The sequence below is a fragment of the Rosa rugosa genome, chromosome 5 (genome assembly GCF_958449725.1).
Source record: "Rosa rugosa chromosome 5, drRosRugo1.1, whole genome shotgun sequence".
In the NCBI taxonomy this organism is placed as follows: domain Eukaryota; kingdom Viridiplantae; phylum Streptophyta; class Magnoliopsida; order Rosales; family Rosaceae; genus Rosa; species Rosa rugosa.
Window position 1 is genome coordinate 23073059 of NC_084824.1, and position 16484 is coordinate 23089542.

Here is a 16484-nt window from a genome sequence, read left to right on the forward strand (position 1 = left end):
TAGTGACTGTTCGTGATGCGCTCAGGACTTATGTGGCCTGGCCTGAAAACATGAAAATTTTTTCAGCAGAGTGTAAGGTAATAAATACTACTTCTCACTTGATTTAAATGTACCAGAAGTTAATTCTTGTAAAGGAATTGTCCCTACTGATTTGTACAACTTTTATTTACAGAAAGAGTTGCCACCAAAGAGTAAAGGACTGAAGAAGAGAAAAAGGACTAAAGAAAATGATGATGATGATGAGGAAGATCTGGACATGACATCATTGCCACCAACTATTCCTCCATCCCTTAAAGCTGTATGCAGTTGGGCCAAAGAAACATTGAGAAATGGGAACACCATTGTCTGCAACTACGATGAAAAGATTTTTGGACATGCGTCCAAAATTTTTGTGAGTAAACACGATATTAATAACTTTGTTACCATGAAGGAAGTATCGGGCAGCTGTATATGCATCTATATGAGGTACTCTACTAGCTTTAGTTGGAATTTTGACAGAAAAATGTCCTGAAAATTATGATTTAATGAAGCATTCTTTGATTTGTAGCTATCTTTATGGTGTGTTGAAAAAATCGAAGATGGTGGACATGGTCGGATTTATGGACACTACTGATATTGGTTCCATTGGGTGTGGTAATCCAATTGAGCGTTCCCCTGCAATAGCTGATAGGTTGAAACGAGCAAAGCGTGGCCAGATTATTTTGTTGCCATATAACTCTGGGTAAGTAATCTTCCTATATTGTGAGGATTGCTTTCTGAAATTGTTATGCTGCTGAATATTGTAATCTCAATGTCTATTGTCTTCAAAAAATGTGTTTTTTTTTTTTTTTTGGTTTGAAGATGTCATTGGATGCTGACTGTAATAAATGCTGAAGAAGACACTGTCTACTTCATGGATCCATTAAAGAGGAGACTTGTTACAGGAGAATGGAAGGACATTGTCGATAAGTAAGTGGATGGTTTTTTTAGTTATTCTTATATTTCAAACTAATGTTTCTAGCTGCATATATTTTGTTCTTTAACACAAATTTTATGTTAATATTAAAGCGGCATCAAAATACATAATGCTCAAGTCAAAAGGCAAGGCAGAAAAGCAACTACCTGGAAAAACTGTGCGGTATGATTTATGAAACAGTTTTCAAAATCTTAGTAGTAAGAAGTTTCTTATTTCGAATTTAACTGGCCATAGTTGGTATTTAATATACTGTTTTCAGGGTATCTCGGAGCAAAAGACCGACAAAGATTGTGGATACTTTATAATGAGATACATGAAGGAAATAGTGGAAGATATGAATTTGGACTTTTTCAGCAAGGTAATTAAAACTAGTTTATATTGCTTGGATTGTGGTTATTGAAATTTTGGTCACTGTTATTTTGCATCTTGTTCGATCTAGCTGGTGGATATGAATTATGTCTTGGTTGTCCACAATGCATGATAAACCTTTGATCCAGCAATAATTTTGGTAGTCTACTAGTCCATTGTGTTTGGCAAAAGGATGTACGTACACATGATGGTTTGGAGTAATAAAGCACCTCTGTTTTTAGGGTTGCATAGAGTTCTATACTACTCACTCTAGATTCATTCTTGTATTATATCATTGTGAACAATTGAGTTGCATGTATGATATGTTTTCTGGTTGTCAATTTACCAATTGTAAACCATTTTGTTTCAGTGGGAGAGAAGAGGCGAAGCAGCATATGCCCAGCAAGATATTGATGTGGTCAGAAATGAATGGGCAAAGTTTGTGGTTAAGACTTATAGGTAAGAATTGGCTTGGTACTTGGGGGTATTTCAGCTCAAACTTTGTATTCAAGATTTGGATGGACATGAATTACTATTTAGTACTTGAGGACCAGTATTTGTAGTTTCAATGTGCTTTATAATTTGGCGATGTATGCGAATGATATATGCTAGTAAATGACATTAATTAGAACAAATTTGTATTTCATATTTTTGTTCATTCCATATATCAATTATGAGCCAACACAAGTGCACAATAACTGTAGTAGTACAAAGTATCAGATAACACAAGCGCATAATACCAATTGTTTGAGGTACATTCACACAACTTTGGCATCCAGCAACTTGTCATCTAAAAGCAATTCAAACAACATTGGCATCCAACAACTTGTCATCATAAAGAAATTCAGACAACAGGAAGGAAAACATATGTCGTGTGATGCTTATAGGAGACAACAAATGCATCAAAAAAGATGTAATCTAAAACAATTTCAGACAACAAATGCATCTTAAAACTTGTCTTCTTAAATGAAATTCAGACAACATATTCACGCTGAAATTTGTTATCCTAAATAAATTCAGACAACATAAAGGGAAAGTCTGTGTAGTCTTAAGTTCAATCAATACGACAAATTAGTCCAACAAATGTTATCTCAAGTCACTTCAGACAACAGATTCACACTTAAACTTGTTATCCTAAGTATAATTCAGACAACATAAACAGAAAGAATGTGTACTCTGAGATTTATTCCAGACGACATGTTATCCAACACATGTTATCTTAGATTAATTTCAGACAACAAAGTCATTCTCAAACTTGTTATTCAAAATAATATTCAGACAACATAAAGGGAAAACATGTGTAGTTTGAGGTTCATTCAAGATGACAACTAGTCCCACACATGTCATCTTAAGCTTATTTCAGACAACAGGGCCATCAAACAAATTGTTATCTAAGGGTGAATTCAGACAATAGAAGGAAATAGTAATTATAGTACGAGGTTTACTTCAGACAGCATATTTATCATTGCCAAATGAACTCTTGTTTGAGGTTCACTCCAAACAACATATTTATCATATCTTTGTTGTTGGATGAATCACACAACCACACAGGCATGGAAAAATTGTTGTGCTAAGATCATTTCACACAATACTTGGGTAATAAACTGTTGTGTGATTCTATACTCTACGACAGTTTAGCCAAATTAATAGAAATTGAATAAATTCAGACAACACATATTTACATATACATGTTGTATGAATGAGGAAGAAGACGACATAAAAAGCCTGTCATCTGATTGAACGCAATCAGACGACAGGCTACTAGACAACAGCCTCATTTTCAATCAGACAACAGGCTTTAGCCCGTCGTCTGATTCACTTTGTCCTATAGTGTCTTGATGGTGCTTTAGCCCTATGAGTAGATCAAAGCCATGAATTGGCTTGTCTTCTTCATATATATCATCAATAGGCTCAATGTCGAGATCAAATTTGGGCTTACCATCTAGAGAAAAATCAACCTCCTTGTCAAAACTGCAACCATATTGGGATTGTGCTTTTGGTGTTTGTAAATTCCATGCGGCGTGGCTATTGAAGTCAACAAAACTTTTGTACGCAACATAACTGTATCTCCCATTAACACCATATATTGAACTTGAGCCGTTTAGATTCGGCTCGCACAAACTCATTTGTGAAAACACCTAATACATTAGCGTCCCACTGGGCGTGCCAAAAGATGTTTGCCTCAAAATCGTCTCGGCTCAAATTAGTAGCCGAGGGATTTGAAGTCCAATCGTCCTTCTTGATACGCAGGCGTACCAACTCGCGGCCAATTGGCCAAGCGAGGTTTTGATAAGATTTGCGCTTGATCTGACTTCTTTCAAGTGACTGTGGGCCGAGGAAGGAACTGTCTTGGCCGCTGGGTTCTCTTGCCTTTGTTGCAAGGACGTTCGGCGTCTTCACCGATGTTGCTTCTAAAAAGATTTTTTTGATATAGGTTGCAGAAAGTAAAGTGCAAAAAGTGAAAGAACAAGAATCTAAATGCGAATTAATTAAATTGCATAAAATTTAAAGAGACTGAAGAGTAAATTGCAGGAAAGATAAAGTGCGGAAGGTAAAGAAAGCGATAAAAATTAAAGTAGGCTAGAGAAAGAATAAAAAGATTGATATTGTAGAGAATTTGATGTATTGATTTTGAGTTGTGTTGGTCGGGGGCCTTTACAATGAGCTAAATGCCTCCTATTTATATTACAAACATAACATTTAGGAAAGAAAATACAATTAGGCGTAATAAATTCCTTAATCGCACCTGTACACACTAGGGAAGTCTCAACTAAGTTTGGCACTATCGGCTGGGCCCCATCGGTACCCCCAGGTACTATGCCATGGGCCGGGTTCACAACCTACCATGGTGGGACTCATATGGGATACCAGCCTGGGCACCCAGGGCCCGGGACAGGCCAGCACAGCCCAACGATTTGCACAGCAGGGGGGCTGATATGGCATCAGAGGAGCAACCTGTGTCCCACATCGAAGATTGGGGAGACTCCTTTCCCATGCTCGAGTATAAAGGCATTAGCACAACCACCTTTTACGGGTAATAACTCCTTTGTCCACTATTTACTTACTATACATCTATATTAGCTTCTCACTCAGGCATCGGAGAGGTGTAAACCGTCCGGTACGGTTTACCCCTCTAAGCGTGTATTCTTGGTACAGGATTTAGGAGGTGCATCGGTACCCCAGAAGGTATAGCATTCTGTGTGAGGTACCCGGAGAAAGCCACCAGAAACATTGGCGCGCCAGATAGGGGAGATATCATGACTGAGCCGGAAGGAGCGGCAGGAGAGGGTAGAAGTGTCGCTCGGGCACTGATATTCTCTCCGGGTACTTCATCAGCAGAAGCGCCAGGTGTTGAAGAACTTCATGGTCTCGGATCCTTGGACCCGCATGTCCCGGGCCAAGTGTCTCCGGTATCGGAATTGGAATCCATGCGGGCGGAGATAGCAGCCTTCAGGGAACAATCCAGGATCGATCGGGAACAACAGAATACCGATAGGGAAACAAACCGCCTTACGCAACAGAAGATGCAGGATCTGGAAGATGAAAACACAGCGCTGGCCCGAGCATTGGACCGGAGGCACCAGCACAACGAGGCGCTCACCCAGGCCCTGGCTAGAGCATCCCAACCAGCAACAGGCGTGAACGCTGCCCAGCGGGTAATCCAAGTACCGGTAGAATTATTCCCGGAAAGCTTGAGGCATCTACCACCACCACCGTTACCACAGCCAGTACCGAATATCCCCCCGGTAACCGACACAAACACGGCATTACTTGTGCAAATGAGCAACTCTTTGCATGCTCTGCAGGCAAGGGTGCAGGCCACAGAAAACAGGGACACCTGGAGGGCCATGGCCACCTACGAGGACCGCCCGGGTCCTTTCACCCAACAGGTTAGAGGAGCCATTCGAGCGGATATGTCGAAGCCACTAAAGATTGACTACACGGGGGTTGGAGACCCCTACCAGCATCTACAGGCCTTCCGCTCGCAAACAAGCGCCAAGGGATATACGGATGAGGTGTGTTGTAATATGTTCCAGGAAACCTTGTCAGGGGAAGCGTTGAGTTGGTTCTACGAACTGCCGGTCGGTTCTGTAGGGAATTTCAAGGAGTTAGCTGACAAGTTTGTAGCTCGATTCATCTTACGCACCGATGGGATACACACACCAAAGAGCCTGTTAAAAGTCCAGCAGGGAGAGAATGAAACTTTGAAGTCTTTTGTAAATCGGTGGCAGGCGGCTACCGCCAAGTGCTGGGACCTTAATAAGGAACTGGCCGAGCTGGCTTTCAGGAGAGGCTTAAGGCGCGGAGAATTTCTCTATGGGATTAACCATAATCCTCCAGCCAACTACGACGAGCTGATGGCCACTGCCATCAGACACGCCCAGGCCGAATTCGAAACCTACGGGGACACCCCCAGACCAGAGCTAAGGGTGCCAACCCCGGCCTCGACTGTCAAGGATGAGCCACGAAAGAGGGAGTGGGCCCATAGTCATGACAGGTCACCCCATACCTCGAGCAAAAGAAGCAAAGAGTCCTCATCCAGGACTAACAGTTATGGGACCACTCACCATCAGCGGGAGCCAAGGGTACAACAGGCCCCGCGAACACCACCACCCCCCCGGTATGAGGTGTTCACAATCCTTAACGCTTCATACGAGACTATTTGGAACGAAAATAAGGATGAGATACCGGGCCCACCCCCAAGGAAGTTCCCGAAGAGTAAAATTACGCAGCAAGATACCGGAAAGTTCTGCACTTATCATGAGGATGCCGGACACAATACCAATCTCTATGTTGCTTTAAAAAATACTATCGAGTCCCTTATCCAGAGGGGCAAGCTCCAACGGTACCTGCCTGCTAAGGAGATAGGAGCGGTGGACGTGTACGGCCAAATCTTCACGATCCACGGTGGGGGCCCGAAGGAATTACATCCCCAGAGGAAGAGGCGAAATTCTAGTTTCGGTCATCCGGAAGTTTTCAACTTCCACAAGGCCCCGCGGCAAGACGGTGGTACCGGATGGACATCGGTGACATTCCTGCAGGAGGAGGAAGCCGATCTGAAGATGCCCCATGATGATCCCTTCTTAATCACGCTCCAAATGGACCATTATATAATGTCCCGGGTGCTCGTGGACACCGGGGCCTCAGTTAGCGTATTATTTCGCGATGCGTACAAAGCTTTGAACAGAGGGAGAGCCAAGCTGTCGCAGGATAATGAACCCCTCATTAGCTTTTCAGGGGATATCGTCCAACCACTCGGATCAGATTACCTATCGATCACGGTAGGCGAAAGCCCAAATTGTTCAACCATCAAAACAGAGTTCATCGTGGTGGACTACGTCTCATCCTATAATGCTATCCTAGGCCGACCGGCACTTTGGCGTCTGAAAACCTTCATTGCAGGTCACATGCTGATGATGAAAGTGCCAACCCCGGTCGGCATTGCTACGATCCGGGGTGACCAGGCCGCAGCAAGGAAATGCTATTCATTGACCGTATCTCGCGGTAGGGGAAAGTCTGAGATGTTGCCCGTGGCTACTAACCCTCTGACGGACAGGTACGAGGATCCCAGGGATGATACCGATTCAGACGAAGAACGGCCCGGTGCTGTAGAGGACATTGAGGAGGTGGTGCTATCAGAGCAGTTCCCGGACAGGACTGTTAAGATAGGTACTAAGCTGTCTCCGGTTATCAGGGAAAGGTTGATCTCGTTCCTCCGCTCAAACTCATCTGCATTCGCCTGATCATATGAGGACATGCCCAGTATACCAATGGAATTAGCCACGCACAATCTTAGTATTATCCCTTATTCAGCACCGGTAAGACAAAAGAGGAGGGCCTTCACACACGATAAGTACCGGGCTATCCAGGCTGAAGTAAAGAAGTTGATGGCCATCAACTTTGTCAGGGAAGTCACGTATCCCCGGTGGTTAGCCAACGTGGTTATGGTGCCAAAGAAATCTCAGGGATCATGGCGCATGTGTGTGGACTACACAAACCTCAACCGGGTGTTCATACCTACACTAGCAAGCTAGTTCTCTACATCACCAAGCATAAGTAACACCCTCTTTGGGACATCCACAAGCCATGGTGAGGCCCAACCGAGACTTGCATCTTGTAGCCCTATGTTCAAGCTACGCGGCGGTATCCGGAAGTCGCAAATCCGCCACCGGAAAGCCACGTTCCCGCCCTTGCCAAGATGCCTCCACAACATAGCTTTCTACATGCTTCTAGGCTTTCTAGACTAGAAATATGTGGAAACTTGTCCCACATCGAAGAATAAGTAGAGGAGATGGCTTCCTTGACTTATAAAAGGAATGCCTCCTCCCACAACTCAACGGATTCATTACATCTCTTGTAATCTCGTTGGGCCGCAAGGCTCGACACACTAGTACAACATTCAAGTGGACGTAGTCTCCCTCTAAAGCGGGAGGTGAACCACTATACATCTCGTGTCAATCTCTCTCTATCTCTCTTACTTATAGTTAACTAGAGTCCCCACGGATTCTAACATTAACACCGGGCATGCCCCAAGGATAGCTTCCCGCTCCCGCGAATTGACCAACTAATCGACTCCACTGCTGGGTACCGGTTACTCAGTTTCATGGATGCGTTCAGTGGGTACAACCAAATTCGAATGAACCCGGCAGATGAGGAGCACACTGCCTTTACCACAGACAAGGGTCTCTATTGTTACCAGGTCATCCCTTTCGGATTAAAGAACGCAGGTGCCACTTATCAGAGACTCGTCAACTCTATGTTTGAGGAGGTTATCGGTACTATCATGGAAGTTTACGTGGACGATATGCTGGTAAAAAGTTTAACTCCGGAGGACCACGTAACCAACTTGTCAATCGTCTTCACCATCATATTACGCAATGGTATGCGGCTTAACCCGCAGAAGTGCATCTTCGGGGTCGAGGTAGGAAAGTTTCTCGGGTACATCATTAGCCACAGGGGGATCGAGGCCAACCCGGAGAAGGTGCAGGCTATATTAGACATGGTATCCCCAACCTACCGGAACGAGGTCCAATCTCTTACAGGCAAGGTGGCCGCCCTGTCAAGGTTCATCTCCAGGCTGACGGACAAGTGTACTCCTTTCTTCAAACTGCTAAAGACCCAGCACGTCGAGGTAATAGCCTGGACAGCTGAGCACGAGACTGCTTTTATTGGCTTGAAGGCGTACTTATCAGCGGTACCTCTACTTTACAAACCTGTTCCAGGAGAAATGCTCTACATATATCTGGCGGCATCTTCAACGGCTGTAAGCTCAGCTCTGATTAGGAAGGACTCCGATTGCGAGTACCCGGTGTACTATGCTGGAAAGGGGTACACTGGTGCAGAATCCAGGTACCCGGACATTGAAAAAATAGCACTGGCCCTCCTGGTATCGGCCCGAAAGCTTAGGCATTACTTCCAAGCACATTCAATCACCGTTTTCACTAATCACCCGCTGAGGCAGGTTTTGCAGAAACCGGAGACATCGGGCAGGTTAATTAAATGGGCCATCGAGCTGGGAGAGTTCGATATCAAGTACCAACCCCGGACAGCTATCAAGGGACAGGCAGCGGCAGATTTTATTTCTGAGGCGATTCCCTCCCATAACCCTCCCCTGGAATCACCTGAACCACTAGCCCCGGATCCGCCTCCACCAAGCACTTGGCGATTATATGTTGATGGCGCATCCAACAAGAAAACAAGTGGAGCCGGTATCCTGCTAATTAGCCCGGACGATCAAGTCTACGAGTACGCTCTCAAATTTGCCTTCAAGGCATCCAACAACACCGCAGAGTACGAGGCACTCATAGCAGGTCTGCAGATCGCCCGGGAACTAGGGGTGCAGCACCTTAGTATTTTCAGTGATTCCCAGTTAGTCGTAAACCAGGTCAGCGGTAACTTCGAGGCAAAGCAGCCCCACATGTCCTCTTACCAGGCTCTGGCTCGGGCATTAGTTCAGAGGTTTACCTCCTACATTTTTACCCAGATACCGAGGGCAGAAAACGACAAGGCAGACGCCCTTGCTAAGCTTGCATCAACTTCTCCAAGTCCTACCTATGGGGCCACTAAGGTCGAAATACTCGAAAGACCTAGCACTTCCAAAGCGGTGTCAGAAATATTCGCGGTGGATCACACAGCTTCATGGATGGACCCAATTTTGAAATCCATGGTCGACGGCCTAGCACCGGACGATAAGATCGAGGCCAGAAGACTACAGTTAAGGTCAGCTCGATACACGATCATGAATGGTAAATTATACCGGAGAGGCCACTGCTTCCCGAATCTGAAGTGTGTAACACCGGAGGAAGGTCACAAAATAATGAAGGACATACATGCTGGTGTATGCGGTAACCATGCCGGAGCCCGATCTCTTGCACACAAGACCCTAAGGGCAGGATATTTCTGGCCAACCATGTCGGCCCTAGCCCAAACAATATCCAGTTCTTGCCACAAGTGCCAAATGTATGCAAATATCCCAAGGGCACCGCCCATTGCCCTCTCCATCCTCCTTGCACCGTGGCCGTTCTGTCAGTGGGGTTTGGACTTGATTGGTAAACTTCCCACAGCAGTGGGTCAATTCAAATACGCCATCGTCGCTGTGGACTATCAAACAAAGTGGGTTGAAGCAGAACCTCTTGTCGCCATCACCACGGAAAAGGTAAAAAATTTCCTGTGGAAGAACATCTACTGCAGGTTTGGGGTCCCGGACACCATAATCACGGACAATGGTACCCAGTTTGACAATGATGAGTTGAGGGCTTACACAGAGAACCTGGGCACCAGGATTCTATATGCATCCCCGGCCCACCCCCAGACCAACGGTCAGGTCGAGGCTGTCAACAAGATCATCAAGAAGATACTGAAAAAGAAGCTCGACGATGCCAAGGGTCTTTGGGCTGCTAAACTCCCGGAGGTGTTGTGGGCTATCAGGACCACGGCAACAGAGGCCACCGGAGAGACCCCATTCTGCATGGCTTTCGGGACAGAAGCGGTACTCCCTATTGAAACACAGGTCCAGAGTCCCCGGATCGAATACTTCGATGCGGGTACCAACTCGGAAGGCCTACAACTCGATGCCGATTTACTAGAGGAATGAAGGGATGTAGCACACATGCATAACTTGGCTAACAAGCGGAGGATAGCTCGCTACTACGATGCCAAGGTGCAATCCCGCACACTGAAGTTGGGGGACTGGGTCATGAAGCAGGTCTACCCAGAGCCCCGGGGACTGGATCCATCCTGGACAGGCCCTTACGAGATCATTGAAGAAGTAGGCCCCGCAACCTTTTTCATCCGGGACATGGACGGAGTCGTATCCCGGCATCCATGGAATACCCAGCGCCTACGGTACTATTACAAGTAGCTCCCGGAGCATCTTGTCCTAGCTTTTGCTTTTTGGCCATACAGCTATGGCAAGCTACCCATCGGGTACTCATTCTGTATTAACCACCATGTGGTACTTGAATGGAAAAATGAATTATTCAGACCATTTCTAGCATTTTTTTTTACCTACACCGGGCATTCCCGGACATAGCTATTGTCAATTACTCTATTCCGATAATAAGTGATGCAAGTAAACGCTTAAAGCAAGGTATAAAATCCTAGAAATTTTAATCCCTTTCCAATTCCCATTCAAGTTCAAAAAAATTCCATTCACAAAAGGCCTGGACTACCAAGCACCGGAATTACGCCATTGTTCAAGAAAAGGATAATTTCTACAAAAAAATAGGTAATAATGGTAATTTCCACTACTGCTTGCCACCGGTACTCTGGGATCCACCAGCACCGGACTTGGTTGCCACCTCCTTCTCTTTCTTCTTCTCGAGAAGGCCCCGCCTGAATTTGGCTTCATCCAAGTACCCGGCCGCCACCCACTCCTTGAACTTCATGATAACAGCCTTGTCTTGGGCAGCAGCTAGCATCGCAATAAGCTCTTCGGAAGCCTTGTACTCCTCCACGGCCTCGTGCTTCTCCACGGGAAGACGCTCCTCCAAGTAGTCTGCCTTCTCCTTCCATGATGTGGCAGACTCTGCAGCATCCTTCTCAGAGTCCCGAGCATTTTTTACCTCATCCCGCGCCTCAGTGAGTTCACCCTCAAGCTCCGCGATCCGCTGCTTTGCCAAGTCCATCTCGGCAACCATTGGAGTCAAGGACTCAATCTTTTGCCTCAAGGAGTCCCGCTCCTTCTCCAGCTTGGCCTTCTCACCATGCAGATACTTCACCTGCTCGGAGAGATTGCTAACCTCCTCCTTCAGTTGAGTATCTTCCTCGCTGGCATCAACCGCGTACACATTGAAGAGTGCCTGCAAACACACCGGTTAAAATATATATACAATAAATATCGGTCGCAAGAGTAAAGCAAACCCATACCCGCATCATAGATTCCCGGGCGAGACGACGATTCTCTTTGGGGGTATTGTCCTTGGCCCGCACCCGGTTGAGGTCAATATCCTTCAGGTCACTAAGCATGGACCGCACAAATTTTTCATCAGCAACCCCGTACTCACTCAGCAGCTGCTTAATGGGCTTCTTAGGGATTACCGGAATGACAGTAGGCTAAGTGAAAGCGACGCCTTGGGTACCGGAAGTTCTTTCTTCTGCCTCTTCGCACCGGATCCTTTAACATCCCGGCCGGTATAGGTAACCTCCTGCTTATCACCTCGGTGCCGGTGCTTATGTGACCTCTTCTTCTCCCCTGGAAGCAGGGCCTCGTCGCTCCCAGTGGACCGAGAAGAAATGGACACGGCGAGCGGTACCTTCTCCCTTCCGGGATCAGCTATGGTGATAATGTCAGCGGCAGAAGGCTGCTCGACTTGAGTCGCGGGAGCATTGGGATCAGGTTCCCCATATCCCGCGTCAGTGATCTCCAGAAGGGTCTCTTCAATGGACCGACCCGTAGCCTTCGACCCTAGGTCGACCTCAATATGCAGGGCGTCTTCTCCCTGGCTCATCAGCATATCCATCAACTGGTTATCGTCCATTCGGTCCTCCTCTTTGCCTTTCCGGGGTTTCCTCTTCGGCGCTTTCACTGCAATCAGTTCCAAAATTAGTAAAAAAAAAAAAAAAAAAAAAGCCAAAAGAAAAAATCTCTTTCTTTTAAAGCCTCACCAGGGAGCCATCCTAGCCCTAGCCTATAAAGTATAGAATGCCGGATAAATCTATAAGAGCTCCTCTCTTTCTCATTCCAAACAGAGTATACCCGGGCTATCCTCTTCCTTTCCACCTCAGATAAAGTGTAGGCCTGGTCCCCGATTGCTTGGAAAGTACCGGTCAGATGCCACTTCTTATTTTTAATCTGCCACTGCCCACCAGCTAGAAACACTTTATTCCTCCACCTTTTGCTCATCGACGAGGGCATGTCGGTAACTAATGGTTCGTAATCCCTAGCGGCAAATGTCACCGTACCCGCACAGGACAGCTTCCTTGAGTACAGGATCCTGTGTACCGCGCTGAATTCATTTACGGAAGGCCACCCTTGTTGGCACAAGTCCCACATGGCCATCATACTGTATATTTGGCGAATAGCATTCGGGGTCAACTGCCCCGGTGACAGGTTCAGCATCCGCAATAGATACTGTAGGCACCGGGGCAGCGGTAGCGATAACCCTTGGTGGAACTGGTTCTCGTGCAGCGCCACCCACCCCGGGGCAGGATTCGCGGCCATCTCTCCATCCTTGAGAGGCCTAAGCTCTACTGCGTCCGGTATTCCCCACTTCAGTCGCATGGCGATGATCTCCTTCATCGTCATACTTCTCCCGGGTTCGTCGCATACGGTCCCGTCCGTAAGTGTATACCTAGGCTTCGATATGCCCTCGAGGATTGCCACCGTGACTACGGGGGCCTCCGCAGATCCATCCTCGCTCTCACCCTCGTCGGACTCCTCACTGCTCTCCGAGAACACCCCCGTCGAGGACCCGGTATTCTCTGCTAATTGACCTACCGAAGCTAGGTACCGATCGATATCCACTTCAGCTTGCCTGGCAGACGACTGGTATGACGATCCCGTATCCCCACCCTTGGTTTCTGATTCCATCCTAACTACGATACCGGAAACCTCAAAACTCGCTATATCTGGAATCAGAAGCACAAGGGTTAGCCTAACCAGATCTAAGACCACGTTGAAGCGCGGAATCACTCCCCACTTCAAGCAAAACCCAGAAATTCAAAGCAAAACCCAGAAACACAAGCAAAATCGAAGAAACCCAAAACCCATGCAAAAAAAAAAAAACCAAAAAAAAAAAACCAAACCACATTCTCTTACCTCTTTTCCGGCAGTCGCTAATCTGGCCAAGGCTTTCGTCTTCACTCCTCACAGTGACAGCAACAGAAGCACAAGAGGAGAGAGGGCAAAACGCAAGTTCTCAGTTTTCAGAATTTCGGAAAAAGTGAGAAGGGAAACAGTCTGTTTCCCTCTTAAATTCAATCTCCAAAGCATCAGGGCCGTTGAAGCCGAAAAGCCCTCAACCACAGGATCACTACACGTGTCCCACGTCTCGAAAACCGTCAGTTGAGGGGACGGGCATTTATTGCACAACTCAGTTCGCCCCACGTGGCTGACATGCACCGCCTACCCCATCGGGTACCAAGAGGTTCCAACTCTCTCTACCCCATCGGGTATCAGAGCCAAGTCCTCTCTCTACCTCATTAGGTACCGGAGGCACACATCTTCCTACCCCATCGGGTATCAGTGCCAGTCCTCTCTCTACCTCATTAGGTACCGGAGGCACACATCTTCCTACCCCATCGGGTATCAGCGCCAGTTCCTCTCTCTACCCCATCGGGTACCGGAGGCTCACATTTTCCTACCCCATCGGGTATCAGAGCCAAGTCCTCTCCCTACCCCATCGGGTATCAGAGCCAAGTCCTCTCTCTACCTCATTAGGTACCGGAGGCACACATCTTCCTACCCCATCGGGTATCAGAGCCAGTTCCTCTCTCTACCCCATCGGGTACCGGAGGCTCACATTTTCCTACCCCATCGGGTATCAGAGCCAAGTCCTCTCCCTACCCCATCGGGTATCATAGCCAAGTCCTCTCTCTACCTCATTAGGTACCGGAGGCACACATCTTCCTACCCCATCGGGTATCAGTGCCAGTCCTCTCTCTACCTCATTAGGTACTGGAGGCACACATCTTCCTACCCCATCGGGTATCAGAGCCAGTTCCTCTCTCTACCCCATCGGGTACCGGAGGCACACATCTTCCTACCCCATCGGGTATCAGTGCCAGTCCTCTCTCTACCTCATTAGGTACCGGAGGCACACATCTTCCTACCCCATCGGGTATCAGCGCCAGTTCCTCTCTCTACCCCATCGGGTACCGGAGGCTCACATTTTCCTACCCCATCGGGTATCAGAGCCAAGTCCTCTCCCTACCCCATCGGGTATCAGAGCCAAGTCCTCTCTCTACCTCATTAGGTACCGGAGGCACACATCTTCCTACCCCATCGGGTATCAGAGCCAGTTCCTCTCTCTACCCCATCGGGTACCGGAGGCTCACATTTTCCTACCCCATCGGGTATCAGAGCCAAGTCCTCTCCCTACCCCATCGGGTATCAGAGCCAAGTCCTCTCTCTACCTCATTAGGTACTGGAGGCACACATCTTCCTACCCCATCGGGTATCAGAGCCAGTTCCTCTCTCTACCCCATCGGGTACCGGAGGCACACATCTTCCTACCCCATCGGGTATCAGTGCCAGTCCTCTCTCTACCTCATTAGGTACCGGAGGCACACATCTTCCTACCCCATCGGGTATCAGAGCCAGTTCCTCTCTCTACCCCATCGGGTACCGGAGGCTCACATTTTCCTACCCCATCGGGTATCAGAGCCAAGCCCTCTCTACCCCATCGGGTATCGGAGCCAGTTCCTCTCTCTACCCCATCGGGTACCGGAGGCACACATCTTCCTACCCCATCGGGTATCAGAGCCAAGTCCTCTCTCTACCCCATCGGGTACCGGAGGCACACATCCTCTACCCCATCGGGTACCGGAGACTCAACCCTCATCCTATCACAGTGCGCAGATTAACTACCTACAGCGTAACCCGCTCAAGATGCCCCTTGAACGGGAACTTGGGGGACTCCCTATAGGAACACTAGTGCCAAACCTTGAAGACAAAATAATAATAAGTCCCCACCCAAGAAACATCTTGAACGGGAACTTGGGGGACTTGTACACACTAGGGAAGTCTCAACTAAGTTTGGCACTATCGGCTGGGCCCCATCGGTACCCCCAGGTACTATGCCATGGGCCGGGTTCACAACCCACCATGGCGGGACTCATATGGGATACCAGCCCGGGCACCCAGGGCCCGGGACAGGCCAGCACAGCCCAACGATTTGCACAGCAGGGGGGCTGATATGGCATCAGAGGAGCAACCTGTGTCCCACATCGAAGATTGGGGAGACTCCTTTCCCATGCTCGAGTATAAAGGCATTAGCACAACCCCCTTTTGCGGGTAATAACTCCTTTGTCCACTATTTACTTACTATACATCTATATTAGCTTCTCACTCAGGCATCGGAGAGGTGTAAACCGTCCGGTACGGTTTACCCCTCTAAGCGTGTGTTCTTGGTACAGGATTTAGGAGGTGCATCGGTACCCCAGAAGGTATAGCATTCTGTGTGAGGTACCCGGAGAAAGCCACCAGAAACAGCACCATAATTGCATTCTTCTTGTGGCGCCATTATATTGATTTGTTCTTAAATATGCAATATTCTCTCTAATGCCTTCAAACTCAATAAAGTCTCGGCATTAATTATTCCAAAGAATAATTATCGCCATTATTTCCTTCCATTCTCATCTCTTCTCCAAAAGTTAATATCTAATAAAATCTCATAAATATAAATTTATTGAGATATAATCTGTAAAAACACCATATTTTCCTCACCTATCGGCCAAATATTTTATGGGCCGATTGACCAACATTGGGTACAAACACACAGTGGTCAGCAAGTCACCAAGTATATCTTTTTTTTTTTTTTTCCTATGGGCTTAGGGGTAAGAATAGATATACCCATACTTGAGGCATTTTCAGCCCAAATCTCGGTTGGGCTATAGCCCAAGCAGCCTACTACACAGTTCCGCTCCTGTGTGATTATCCATTTTTTTTTGGGTTCTTTCCCGTATACCCAAAAAGCTCCGGTATTTTTCCCAACTACCCAACACTTTTGTATTACACTGT